This window comes from Mustela nigripes, chromosome 5 (assembly GCF_022355385.1).
Source record: "Mustela nigripes isolate SB6536 chromosome 5, MUSNIG.SB6536, whole genome shotgun sequence".
Classification (NCBI taxonomy): Eukaryota; Metazoa; Chordata; class Mammalia; order Carnivora; family Mustelidae; genus Mustela; species Mustela nigripes.
The window spans coordinates 29,954,495-29,969,376 of NC_081561.1; the positions used below are offsets into that span (position 1 = coordinate 29,954,495).

General features: G+C 35.0%; 1 pseudogene; it reads left to right on the forward strand.

Annotated features, from left to right (window-relative positions):
* Positions 1–4,567: 4,567 nt before the first annotated feature.
* LOC132018590 (high mobility group protein B1-like) overlaps positions 4,568–14,882 on the forward strand; it is a 13,845-nt pseudogene continuing 3,530 nt past the window's right edge.

Here is a 14,882-nt window from a genome sequence, read left to right on the forward strand (position 1 = left end):
CTAACTCAATCTATTATTATAGGTATATTGATATTTTCTATTTCTTCCTGAGTCACTTCAGTGTTTCTAAGAATTTGTTCACTTCATTGAGTTGATCTACTTTATCAGCATTTGTTTATAGTATTCCTTTCTATTCTGTATTCTATTCTATTCCTTTCTATTCTGTATTCTATTCTATTCCTTTCTATTCTGTAAAGCTTTAGTAATGTCTCCTCCTCCTTTCCTGATTTTAGTGTTTTTGAGTCCTCTCTTTTTTGCTGAATGTTTGTCACTTCTGCTAATCTTCAGAAAACCAGCTTCTGTTTCTATTATTTTCTCTATTTTCTATTCTATTGTCTCTCCACTTTAATCTTTATTATTTCCTTCTTCCTGTTTGCTTTACGTTTATTTGTTCTTTTTTTTCCCCCACAGTGTCTTAGGGTGACATTTAGGGTACTGGTTTGAGATCTTACTTTTTTCCTTTTTAATGTAGATGTTTATCGCTATAAATTTCTCTTGGCTATGCTTTTGCTGCATACCATACATTTCAGTGCTTTGCATTTTAATTTTTGTTCATATCAAAGTATTTCCTAACTTCTTGTATTTCTTCTTTGACCCATGGGTTGTTTATAAGTGTGTTGTTTAATTCTACATATTTGTAAGTTTCCCAAATTTTATTTTTATATTGATTTTTAATTTCCTTTCAGTATGATAAAATGAAATGCTTTTTAAGATGTTATTTTTTTGATTTATTAAGATGTGTTCTAACATATTATCTATCTTGAAATGTATATTCTGCTATTGTTGGGTGGAGTGTTCCATAGATGTCTATTAGTATAGTTGATTAATAAAGTCTTCTATTTCCTTTTTTTTTTTTTAAGATATTTTATTTATTTATTTGAGAGGGAGAAAGAGAGAGAGAAGACAAGTGGGGTAAGAGTCAGAGGGAGAAGACTCCTCCCCGAGCAGGGAGGCCAATGCGTCACTCTAACCCAAGACTCAAGGATCATGACCTGAGATGAAGGCAGCCACCCAAAGGCTAAGCTACCTGGGCACCCAAATATCTTCAATTTCTTTATTAATATTAAATCTAGTTGTTTTACCTATATATTGAAAGTGGGGCATTGAAATCTCCGACTACTGTTGTTATGCTGGTTTTTTTTTTTCTCCCTTTAATTATGTCAGTTTCTCTTTGATGTGTTTTAGGGCTTTACTGTTAGATACATATATATTTATAAATGCTATATTTTATCTATGGACTGATGCTTTTTCATTATATAATTTTTTTAATCTTTTGTAACAACTTTTAACTTAAAGTATACTTTGTGATATTAGTATGACCACTCTAGCTCTCCTTTGCTTATTGTTCACATGGTGCTTTATTTCCAATTTACATCCCTAAAGCTAAAGTGAATCTCTGATTGAAAATATGTAACTGGATCATATTTTTCTTAATCCTTTTTCCAATTTGCCTTTTATTGAACAGTTTAATCGTCTACATTTAATGTTATACTAACAAAGTAGACTTTCTGCAATTTTGTTTTTTCTTCACTGTATATTATTTCTCCCACCAATGCCTCTATTTATGCCCTCATTGCATGAAACTAATATTGCCTAAGGTGCCATTTCTGTTCTTTTTTTTGTTATCATATTATATAATCTTAGCTTATATTCTTGGTTCTTTCAATGGGAATTACAACTAACATGTTAATTTATAAAAACTTGGTTTATATTAACAGCAATTTTATCTCAATAGTGTACAAAAATTTGGGTCCTACATAACTCCACCCTTTTTGTTTTACTGTTATTGTGGTAAATCATATCTTTATGCATTATGTATCATCAATTTAATTTATAATTATTGCTTTATGTAGTTGCTTTTCAAAATCAGATAGAAAAAATGAATTATAAGAAAGATACATATATATTTGTGTTTTATATTTACCTAGAATTTGCCTGTGAAGACATCTGGACCTAGACTTTTGTTTCTTGGGAGTTTTTAAATTATTGATTGTTTCTTTTCTGCTTATCAATTTCTTAAAGTTTTCTATTTCTTCTTCCTATTGCAGTTTTGGTAGTTTAAATGTTTCTAAGGATTCATTCATTTCTTCTAAGTTGTCCAGTTTGTTCACATATAATTTTTCATAATATCCTATTATTATTATTTGTATTTCTGTGGTGTTGGTTGTCATGTCTCCTCTCTCATTTGTGATTTTATTTATTTGGTTCCTTTCTCTTTTCTTTTTGATAATGGAGAAAGGTTTTTCAATTTTATTAATTTTTCAAGGAACAAATTCTAGGTTTCATTGATCTGTTCTATTATTGTTATTGTTATTATTATTGTTTAGTTTCTATATCATTTATTTCTCCTCTACTCTTTATTTCCTTCTTTCTGCTGACTTTAGGCTTCATTTGTTGTTCTTTTATTAGATTCTTTAGGTGTAAGGTTAGACTGTTTATGAGATTTTCCTTGTTCCTTGAAATGAGCCTGTATTGCTATATACTTCACTCTTAAGACTGTTTTTGCTACATCCCAAAGGTTTGGGACCATTGTGTTTTCATTTTCAGTTATTTCCATGTATTTTTAAAAATTTCTTCTTTGGCTTCCTCATTGACTCATTCATTGTTTATTAACATGTTAAACTTTCATATATTTGCAGTCATTTCAAATTTGTTTCTTGTGGTTGACTTCAAGTTTCACGGTGTTGTGGTCTGAAAATATGCATATTATTGCGGTATTTTGTTTTTGTTTTGTTTTTTGTTTGTTTGCTTTTGTTTTTGTTTTTGTTTTGTATTTGTTGAGGCCTGATGAGTAACTTAATATGTCATCTGTTCTGGAGAATGTCCTGTATGCACTTGGAAAAAAACGTGTATTTTGGTGTTTTAGGATGGAACATAATGAATATATCTGTTTAATTCATCTAGTCAATTGTGTCTTTCAAACTCCTTGTTTCCTTGTTTATTTTCTATTAGATGATATGTTCATTGATGTAAATGTGTGTTAAGGACCTCTACTATTGTTGTATTGTCAGAAATTAGTTCCTTTATGTTTGTTTTTAATTGTTTTATATATATGGTGTTCCATGTTGGGTACATAAATACTTAAAATTGTTAGATCTTCTTGTTGAATTGTCCCCTTTATTTTGATGTAATACCCTCTTCATCTCTTGTTACAGTCTGTGTTAAAGCCTAGCTTGTCCCTTATAAGTATTGCTACTTTTGTTTTCTTTTGATATCCATTTGCATGACATACATTTCCATCCCTCACTTTAAATTTGAATGTGTCTTTAGGTCAAAAATGAATCTCCTGTAGGCAACATTTAGATGGGTTTTATTATTTTATCCATTCTGACACCCTATATCTTTTGATTGGAGCATTTAGTCCACTTACATTCTGAATAATTATTGATAGATGTGTATTTAGTGACTTTTTAAAAAATATTTATTTGTTTGAGAGACAGAAGAAGAGAGAGCACTAGTGGGGGTGAGGGGCAGGGGGAGAAGCAGACTCACTGCTGAGCAGGGAGCCTGACACAGGGCTCTATCCCAGGACCCTGAGATCCTGACGTGAGCAAAGGCAGATGCTTAACTGACTGAAGCCCCAAGGTGCTCCTATTTAGTACCATTTTATTACTTGTTTTATCATTGTTTCTGGAGATTTTCTCTGATCCTCTTGTCTTTGTCACTTTTGGTTTTTCTTCTCCATTCACAGACTCCCCTTAAAATTTATTGCAGAGCTGGTTTAGTGGTCACAAACTCCTTTAGTTGTTCTTTGGGAAATTCTTTATCTCTCATTCTATTTGAGTGTTAGCCTTGCTGGATAGAATATTCTTGACTGTAGATATTTTCCATTTAGCACTTTGAATATATTATGGTATTCCTTCTCACTTGCCAGGCTTCTATTGAGAAATCTCCAGCCAGACTTACCAGTCTTCCCTTGTAAGTTAAGGACTTCTTTTGTCTTGCTGCTTTTAAGAATTTTTCTTTATCACTACTTTTTACAAATTGAATCATAATATGTCTTGTTCTTGATGGCAGTTCTCTGTGCCTACTGAATTTGGTTATCTGTTTCCTTTCCCAGATTAGGAAAATTTTCTGCCATTATTTCTTCAAATATATTTTCTAAACCCTTGTCTCTCTCTTCTTCTGGTACTCCTATAATACAAATGAAGTCACTAAGTTCCTAAGTCTTTTCTCATGTTGCATGATTCTTCTGTCTCTATTTTGTTCAGCTTATTTTCCATTATTTTTGTCTTCTATATCTCTAATTCATTTCTCTCCTTCTTCTAGCCTCTTGTGCATTGCATCAAACCGGTTTACAATCTCCGTAGTTGCATTCTTTACTTCTGACTGCTACTTTTTCAGCTCTTTAATCTATGTGGTAAGTATCTCCATGTCTTCCATTTTTCTCTCAAACCCAGTGAGTATCCTTATGATTGCTGCTTTAAATTATCCACCAGGCATGGTACATAAATCTGTTTTGCTTAGACTTCTGTCCATGGCCTTATCTTTTTCATTTGGGATGAATTCCTCCATTTTGGCATTTTTCTAGGTCTCTGCCCTCTTCTCTCTGTTAAAAAAACGGGTCATGTTTCTTGCTCCTGAGAATAATGGCTTTGTGAAGAAAAAGTCATGCAGTGTCCAGGGCCTGATGCTTCAGAGAGTCTGTGGTGTGTTTTTGTGTGTGGCCTGCTATTATGATTGCGCTACTTTCTCCTTTAGGCTAGTCATCTGCAGAGGCTCTCCTTGCTTACAATGGGCAGTGTTTTGTCCCTGGCCAGAATGGAGCGAGTGTTAAGGGAGACCTGATGCTAGTTCCACTAAACTAAAGCCCTGCAGGACTCTCTGGTTGGTAGCAGTGTTGTGAGCAGTGCTTTCTTCTGGTTTTACAGCTAAGAGTTCCACTGTGCTTGAACTAAGCAAGTCTGACTTAAAAAGGATGTACTGGCAGAGCACAGGCATGTGGGACTTGGTGTAAGCAAGTTAAGTAGCCTTTGTTAGTGCTGTGTTGCTTCCCAAGGGTGGTTCTTTGTTAATGCTGAGGTTTGGGGAAGGGAAAGGGTTCCAGCCAGCTCCTTTGTCCCCAGACTGGTGTCTCCATGAATGCTGCCTCTCATGGATATGCTCCAAAAAGAGAGAATAATATCACCACTGTGTTCCCTAGGCATTCTTCAAATCACTACCCTTATGCCATCTGTACCTGTGTTGTCTGCCTGCCTTATATCCATCACAGCACAGTGCCCTCTGGTCTCCATCCCGCCTAGAACCACTGACCTTTAACTCTAGATTTTAAGCCCTGCTGGTTACAAGAACTCATGAAATTCAGCACCTGTCTTTCCCAACCAATGGCTTTGGGGAAAAGTTCTTCTTGTTCATTTCCCTCTGTGCTCTACTCTCTTTTTACCTTATCTGCAATGATGGTGCCCTCCCCTCTGTAGTACCTGTAACTCATTTCTCCCATAAGCCACCATCTCTTCTACTTTCTTCAATGTGACCTCTTCTCTCCTTTTAGCTGTGGAATTTGTTCTGTCAATCTTCAGATTGATTCCTGGGGCATTTAGAATGATTTAATAGTTATCTTTCTGTGTTTGTACAGTGAGGTGAGTTTGGGGTCTTCCAATTCCACTGCCATTTTCTCATCACAACCCTTAAACACTCTGATTTTTAACCCACATTTTAAAATTAAATATCACATCCTATGTAACTTTTCTCCTGTAACAATTATTTACTTTTTTTCTCCTATACCAGCATTCTATGGAATGTAGAGGAGGATTGGTGTTTTGCAAATTCATGGGCCTGAGTTTCAACTTGGCATTCAAAACGTTATCAAATAATTTATCAGTGTCCTTTATGCACACTACATCTCTTTTAAACCTTCAGTAACACCTTCAAAAACGTATGTCCTTAATTATTCAGTCTCCACACCTTGAACTTTTAATCCATACAACAGTTTCTCTTTTTGCACAATATAAAATTCTTAAACATCCTGCTCTTCTATCACAAATTCATGTCTTTTTATTTTTATTTCCTTTCATCATGAAAATTATATTCTACTTCCTATAAATTTTCTTTCCCTTTCTTAAAAATCTCATTTTCTTAGACTATTTTCTCTTTAAAAATTTGCTTTATCACTTAGCACACCTTCTCAAATTTTTTCCCATTTACTCTTTTTTCTTCATATGAAAATACTCAGTTCACACCATTATTAATTAAAAAAACTATACTTATGGTTTATAAGTCAAAATCAACAGAAAAAAGCAAAATCAAGTTTTTTATGCAGTGTCTCCATACACTTTTATCATCATCAAGGCACTTAGAAAAAAAATAACAAAAAAAAAAAAAAAGCACTCTGAGTAATTATGTTTTAAAAATGGGACACATGACAATCTAATCGTATGTCAATTCATTTTTTTTAATCCAATCCTTACATTTTTATTCAAACTCCTTGAAGTAGTTGACTGTAATGGCTGCCCTCAATGGAGGAGATTTATCCCACCAAAGAAAATTTAGAAATTTCTGTTTATGTTTTTCCTTCTTATAAATTGGGACATTGCTAATGGCATCTAGTGGAAGTTGTTGAATAACTACAATACATACAGGGCATTCTCCCACAACAAAGAATTATCCAGACAAATATGTCAATAGTGGTGATGATGAGAAACCCTGATCTATAGTCATTTATATTTTCACAGTCTAATCTATTGCTAAGATTTCAGTGAAGGCTTTGAACATGTTTCTATACAGAACTGCTTTTCTTAAAATTTTACTTACTTATTTGACAGAGAGAGAAAGAGAGAGAGAGCTCAAGTAGGCAGAAAGGCAGGGAGAAGGAGAAGCAGGCTCTCTGCTGAGCAGGGAGTGCGATGTGGGTCTTGATTCCAGAACCCTAGAATCATGACCTGAGCTGAAGGCAACCACTTAACTGACTGAGCAACCCAGGTGTCCCTATACATAACTTCTGAAATCTAAACCATCCTTGTTACCTGTGATAATGCATATTCTTGTCAGTTTTCTTTCTTTCAGCAGAGCATCCCTTCTCAATCAGGACTTTAAGAGAAAATGAAGCCCTAGTGACTTAAAACATCCATTATATGTAATGAATTAACTTTTCTTCTATATATATAGAATGTTACTAGTTATTTATATTCCTTTTAGAATGGACAAAATAGTCACTCAAATAATTTACTGTAGGGCCTAATTCTTTTGTGGAACCTCAGCCCAAGGAAGGGTGTACTAGAACATTATGAAGGGGAATAATGAAGAAAAAATTCAGTAGGAAAAATGGAAAACAAATAAGAAATGCTTAAAAAATGAAAATGACAATAAAAACTTAGTGTAATTTAACTGAACTCTCCAGATTAAAGACAAATATATCTATATTATATTAAAAATTAAGTTCCTTGAGTATTACACTGTATGATATTAATAATTGCAATCATAAGGCTGAAGAAGCAGAAAGTTATAAAATAAAGGAATACATATGGTTAGATCATTTAAAGAAAAGGGTTATATGAAGAGTTATTAATGATCATAGTATATACCAAAGTAAAGCACTTGTAACTTTATTAAGTAAATGGAACAAATTATTCTTTAAGGCGAAGGTATATTTGAAAAGTAAATAGAAACAATAAATATTAAGAATTCAATTCATGAAGAATGAACACAACTTGTATGTGTCAGATAATAAAATTTCAATATATATGACTATAGTTGAAAGAAAGTAAACTTTATAAAACCAGCATCATTGTGATGGGTTTTATTAAAATTTACACTGTACTTAAAAGTTGGACAGATGTTACTTAGTTCAAGATGTAGGAAGATTTCAGTAAAACATATATCAAGTTAGATATTGTGATTTTATTGATTTAGTTTACATCTAAAATAACATTCTTATGTTTTTGAGTTTTGACAAATATATACACCTTGTTTCTACCAACCCAAAAAAGGAATAGAATTTTGAGCATCCCAGAAATCTTTTTTTTTTTAAGGTTTCATTTACTTATTTGACAGAGAGAGGCACAGTGAGAGAGGGAACACAAGCAGAGGGAGTGGGAGAGAGAGCAGCAGGCTTCCCGCTGAACAGGAAGCCTGATGTGGGGCTCAATCCCAGGATCCTGGGATCATGACCTGAGCTAGAGGCAGATGCTTAACAACTGAGCCACCCAGGCACCCCCAAAAAGCTTCTTTATATTCCTTTCCAGTGGACTCCTCTACCTTGAAGCAAATATTGTTTTTATTTCATTCACTATAACTGTTTAATGTTGAGTCTATCAGAAATTTGTTTCCTGTATTGCTATTATTTCATTATGTGACTATATGACAAATGTTTATCCAATTACCTACTGATAGCTGTTTTTGTTATTTCTAGTGTTTGACCTTTATGAATAATTCCACTTAAACATTGTTATATAACTCTTTTGTGGATACTTGTTTACATTTTGCTTGAGTAAATATCATGATTGAAATCATCACCTCATACCAGAAAAATAAGTTTAAGTTTATAAGACACTGATAAATTAAATTCCAACTGGTTGTACCATTTTTTGTTCCCACCATCGGTGTTTGAATATAATACAATGTGAAAACCAGGGAATTACCCTGGATACAACTCACACCTCTTATTCAGATATCATCAGTTTCACATGTACTTGCATTTGTGTGTGTGTAGTTCCATGCAATTTTGTCACATGTATGAATTCATATAGCCACCAGCTCAATCACAACACAGGGCTGTTGCATCACTACAAAGATTTCCCTCATATTATCCCTTTGTCACCATAGTATATGGCCATACGCATTCTTTCCCCAGTTCCTGACTCCTGGCAATAGCTAAACTATTCTCCATCTCTTTAGTTTTATCATTTTGAGAGGAAGTTTTTCTAGGATGCATGTGGGAAAAGATGAAGAATTGGGACCATTAATGAAGTTGACATACCATTCAGGAATACAGCTAATTAGAAAGTGGTAACTGCTAAAGGAAAAGAAAACATTGCAGTAGATGGAGACTACTGACAGCTGCAGAACAGGGTGGGGTTCAATTTGAGCAGGTCATCCTGGACAGGACTTTGTGAGAAGATGATACTTGAGTAAGATCTGGAGGAGATAAGGGAGTTGTCTGAGTAGATTTCTGGATGAAGAAGTTTCCAGTCAGAGGAAACAACTACAACAAATTCTGTAAGACAGGAACATGCCCAGTATTGTTAAGGAATGGAAAGAAGCTGATATGAATGGTTTGAAGGAGCCAGAAGTACAGTAATTGGAGAAAAGGTCAGAAAATTAACAGATTCATATGACATCTAATAAGCCATTAACATAACATTTATTTTAAGTTGAGTGAAATAGGGAGATGATATGGATCATTGAGTAGAAAAATGACACATTTTGACTTATGTCTCTAGTAAAATATTCAACAGTTATTATTGCTGATGTAGTAAGATTAGTCAGTAGGATGAGAAAGAAAACAAGGGGACTATTGTTAAAGTGATCCAGGCAATAACTGATGGTATCTCTGTCTAGTTTGTGAATTGTTAAAGTGGTGAAATGTGGTTGAATCTGGAGCAGTTTTTTTGTTTGTTTGTTTTTTCCCCCGGGGGTAAGAGATGATTGCAGAGGAATATGAATTCCTAGGCATTAAGGAGAACATAAATGTGGGAATGAGATATCATGCAGACTAAAGCTAAAAGAATTAAGAATGCATCTGAGACAATGTCTGGAAACCAGAGAGGGAAAACAAGGTGAAAAGAAAGAGAATGGGAGGGGTTGTCAAAACAGAAACCTCTATCTAGTTGCATAGTTGTTTATTGTTTAATCAGAGGGCTCCTAAGTGGCAGTTATTTACATAAGAATTTATTAGATGACAGTATATTAGATGAGAGTATGATGAGAGTATATTAGAGGAGACTATTGACTTAGCATGGTAGAGCATAATCTTAAATCCTTTGCTTTGGGTATTTGCTTTTCTTGTTGATTGTTTTTAATACATACTCTGTACCTGTACACACTTTTCCTTCCCTTCAGCTTCCAGGATCTTGGTCTCAAGCCCACATGGTTTAACCGTGATCTAACAAGAAAAGTCAGTCACATGACTGACATATCTGAGTCTAAACAATTAGCAAGACTTAGCTCTGATTCCATCTCCCAACTCTTGGAAAATGGGAACATAGCATATCTTAGTATTCCAACCATAAATTCTGATAAAAAGAATATTTTAGAGTTGGGGAGTTTCAGTGAATATTAGATTAAAGGGAATAAAACTCATGTGTAAAATTCCACAGTGAAATTGTAGGAATTCATGAATTTACCAACGTTATTAAGTATAAGAATAATATTTCTTTAGAAACAAAACATACAGAAAACACAATTTGAAAAAGATATACAATTCATGTTATCATCAAAATCATAAAATACTTAGAAATAGTATTCTTATAGCTAAAAATCTTGGTAAAATCATTAATGCCAATAACTTAACTATGACATTTTTTCAGTGGCTAAATGAACAATTATTTCACTTGCATCTGAATAAATACTAAGAAAAAGGCTCAAAACCTCAATATTCTAAGTTTATGGTTAAAATATCTATTATTAAAAGAGATTTAAATTATCACACAATTGATCTATGGATTCAGTGCAATCGCAAGTGAAACCTAAACATAAGACATCTGCTTTGGACCAAAAGAGAGTTATAAGGGCTTGAAACAAAAAAAAAAAAAAAAAAAAATTGAATAAAATAAATGAAACAATAGTTTTTGAGACATTGGACATTGGAAATTGAAGGACAATGATAACAGAGATAGAAAACAAATGATGTAAGCCCTATAATTGTCTCAGCTGACTGCCTAGATAAAGTTTCCAGGAACCCCAGAAGAATTTACTTTACTTTCTAATTTGTGAATCCATCTTGGAATCCAGAGGAACCAAAAGTGGCTAAGGTTTGCAAAGTTCCAGAGAAGAAATAACTGCACACACAGAAGGAAAGAACATCCTGGAGATCTGCAGAGGGCTCCTCTTAGTCTTCACCTGAGCATTGAACATTATATATATATATATATATGTGTGTGTGTGTATGTATATATGTATGTGTGTGTGTGTATGTGTGTGTGTGTGTATAAAAAACTATCCCATGGTGGAGAATGAACCACATAAGAAGATTAAAGGGAACAATCATTATTATCCACACAGGGTCCAGAATAGTTCTAGTCTCCAACAGTCAAAGTGTAAACCTCACAACTCATGAGACATCAGGTAGAGTACTGAGAACAGTTTTACTTTAGTAGGGGGGAGAATTTAGCTGTACATTAAACAGTGTTTTAGATTCTAACAATCCTAAAAACATGCCCAAAAGGATCAAATCATATGAAGAAACTGTGTTTTAGAACAAATCTTAAAACTATTTATGGAGTGCAAAAATATCTACCACCTAAAAAGGTAATTTTTACCAAACAATGTTTGGCATGCAATTGAAAGTTACCAGCCATTCAGAGAAACAAGAAAATATGACTCCACAAACAGGAGAAAGTTCAAACAAAAGACAAGTAACCAGAAGTGACATAAGTGATAGAATTAGTATATAAAGACATTAAAATTTAGTTTAACTATATTTCATAGGCTCGTGAAGCAAGAGGAAAGATTGACCATATTAAGTAGAAATATGGAATATACATATAAAAGGCTCAAATTAAAATTCTAGATAGGAAAACTACAATGTTCAACATGAAGACTACACTAGATAGGATTAGCTGCAGGTTAGAGATTGCAAAAGAAAAGATTAATGACTTTGAAGACAGAGTCTTATCTGCAATGAGATCCTGAAAAATAAGAAATTGGGGGAGAAATAGAGTGCATCAATCAGCTGTGAGACAACTCAAATGGGCCAAAATATCTGATTTGAAGAAATAATGACCCAAATTTTTCTCAGATTTGTTGCAAAATAAATCCAAAGATTTGTATCTTTACTAATACAAAAAAAAAAAAAAAACTAAATCAAAGCACATCATAGTCAAATTTCTAAAAACAAGTGACAAAAAGAAATATCTTAAAAGCAGCCAGAGAGGGGGGAGGAGTCAAGATGGCAGAGAAGTGGCAGGCTGAGACTATTTCAGCTAGCAGGAGATCAGCTAGATAGCTTATCTAAAGATTGCAAACACCTGCAAATCCATCAGCAGATCGAAGAGAAGAAGAACAGCAATTCTGGAAACAGAAAAACAACCACTTTCTAAAAGGTAGGACTGGTGGAGAAGTGAATCCAAAGTGACGGGAAGATAGACCCGGAGGGGAGGGGCTGGCTCCCGGCAAGCGGCAGAGCAACAGAGCACAAAATCAGACTTTTAGAAGTCTGTTCCACTGAGGGACATCGCTCCAGAGGCTAAACCAGGGCAAAGCCCACGCGGGGTCAACGAGGCCTCAGGTCCCGCAGGGTCACAGAAAAATCGGGGGTGTCTGAGTGTTGCAGAGCTTGCGGGTATTGGAACAGGAAAGCCGGCTACAGAGACAGAGCTGACAGTAAGCTCGCAGCGCGGTGTTACTTTGAACCAGCCACAGGCTCGGTGAGCTGGGAGCGCGGCCTGAGGTCAGGCAGATGGGAGTAACTGGGTGCTGTTCTCTGAGGGCGCACTGAGGAGTGGGGCCCTGGGCTCTCGGCTCCTCTGGGCCGGGGACCAGGAGGCTGCCATTTGTATTCCCGTCCTCCGGAACTCTACGGAAAGCGCTCAGGGAACAAAAGTTCCTGAAAGCAAACCCGAGCGGATTACTCAGCCCGGCCACTGGTAAGAGCGGTGCAATTCTGCCTGGGGCAAAGACACTTGAGAATCACTACACCAGGCCCCTCCCCCAGAAGATCAACAAGAAATCCAGCCAAGACCAAGTTCACCTACCAAGGAGTGTGGTTTCAATACCAAGGAGAGCAGCAGAATTCCAGAGAAGGAGAAAGCAAAGCACGGAACTCATGGTTTTCTCCCTGTGATTTTTTTTTAGTCTTGCAGTTAATTTAATTTTTTTTTTCATTTTTTTTTTCTCTCGCCTTCTGGTAAATTTTTTTTTAACTTTTACCCTTTCCTTTTTTAACGTTTTTTTAACGAGTTTATCTAATATGTATATTTTTTCTTTTTTATATTTTTTTTATTCCATTTCTTTTTTTAAATCGTTTCTTTTTTTTTTTTTCTTTCTTCCTTTTTGAACCTCTTTTTATCCCCTTTCTCCCCCCTCACAATTTGGGATCTCTTCTGATTTGGTTAAAGCATATTTTCCTGGGGTTGTTGCCACCCTTTTAGCATTTTTACTTGCTCCTTCATATATTCTTATCTGGACAAAATGACAAGACAGAAAAATTCACCACAAAAAAAAAGAACAAGCCGCAGTACTGAAGGCTAGGGACCTAATCAATACAGATATTGGTAATATGTCAGATCTAGAGTTAAGGATGACAATTCTGAAGGTTCTAGCTGGGCTCGAAAAAGGCATGGAAGATATTAAAGAAACTCAACCACAAAAGGAAGTTTGGAAAGAACCCAAATACATGGAGACTAAACAGCATCCTTCTAAAGAATGAATGGGTCAACCGGGAAATTAAAGAAGAATTGAAAAAAAATCATGGAAACAAATGATAATGAAAATACAATGGTCCAAAATCTGTGGGACACAACAAAGGCAGTCCTGAGAGTAAAATATATAGTGGTACAAGCCTTTCTCAAGAAACAAGAAGGGTCTCAGGTACACAACCTAACCCTACACCTAAAGGAGCTGGATAAAAAACAAGAAAGAAACCCTAAGCCCAGCAGGAGAAGAGAAATCATAAAGATCAGAGCAGAAATAATGAAATAGAAACCAAAAAAACAATAGAGCAAATCAACGAAACTAGGAGCCGGTTCTTTGAAAGAATTAATAAAATTGATAAACCCCTGGCCCGACTTATCAAAAAGAAAAGAGAAAGGACCCAAATAAATAAAATCATGAATGAAAGAGGAGAGATCACAACTAACACCAAAGAAATACAAACTATTATAAGAACATACGATGAGCAACTCTACGCCAACAAATTTGACAATCTGGAAGAAATGGATGCATTCCTAGAAACATATAAACTACCACAACTGAACCAGGTAGAAATAGAAAGCCTGAACATACTCATAACCAGTAAGGAGATTGAAACAGTCATTAAAAATCTCCAAACAAACAAAAGACCAGGGCCAGACGGCTTCCTGGGGGAATTCTACCAAACATTTAAAGAAGAACTAATTCCTATTCTCCTGAAACTGTTCCAAAAAATAGAAATGGAAGGAAAACTTCCAAACTCATTTTATGAGGCCAGCATCACCTCGATCCCAAACCAGACAAGGATTCCATCAAAAAAGAGAACTACAGACCAGTATCCTTGATGAACACAGATGCGAAAATTCTCACCAAAATACTAGCCAATAGGATTCAACAGTACATTAAAAAGGATTATTCACCACGACCAAGTGGGATTTATTCCAGGGCTGCAAGGTTGGTTCAACATCCGCAAATCAGTCAATGTGATACAACACATCAATAAAAAAAAGAACAAGAACCATATGATACTCTCAATAGATGCTGGAAAAGCATTTGACAAAGTACAGCACCCCTTCCTGATTAAAACTCTTCAAAGTGTAGGGATAGAGGGCACATACCTCAATATCATCAAAGCCATCTATGAAAAACCCACCGCAAATATTATTCTCAATGGAGAAAAACTGAAAGCTTTTTCGCTAAGGTCAGGAACACTGCAGGGATATCCATTATCACCACTGCTATTCAACATAGTACTAGAGGTCCTAGCCTCAGCAATCAGACAACAAAAGGAAATTAAAGGCATCCAGATCGGCAAAGCAGAAGTCAAATTATCACTCTTTGCAGATGATATGATACTATATGTGGAAAACCCAAAAGAC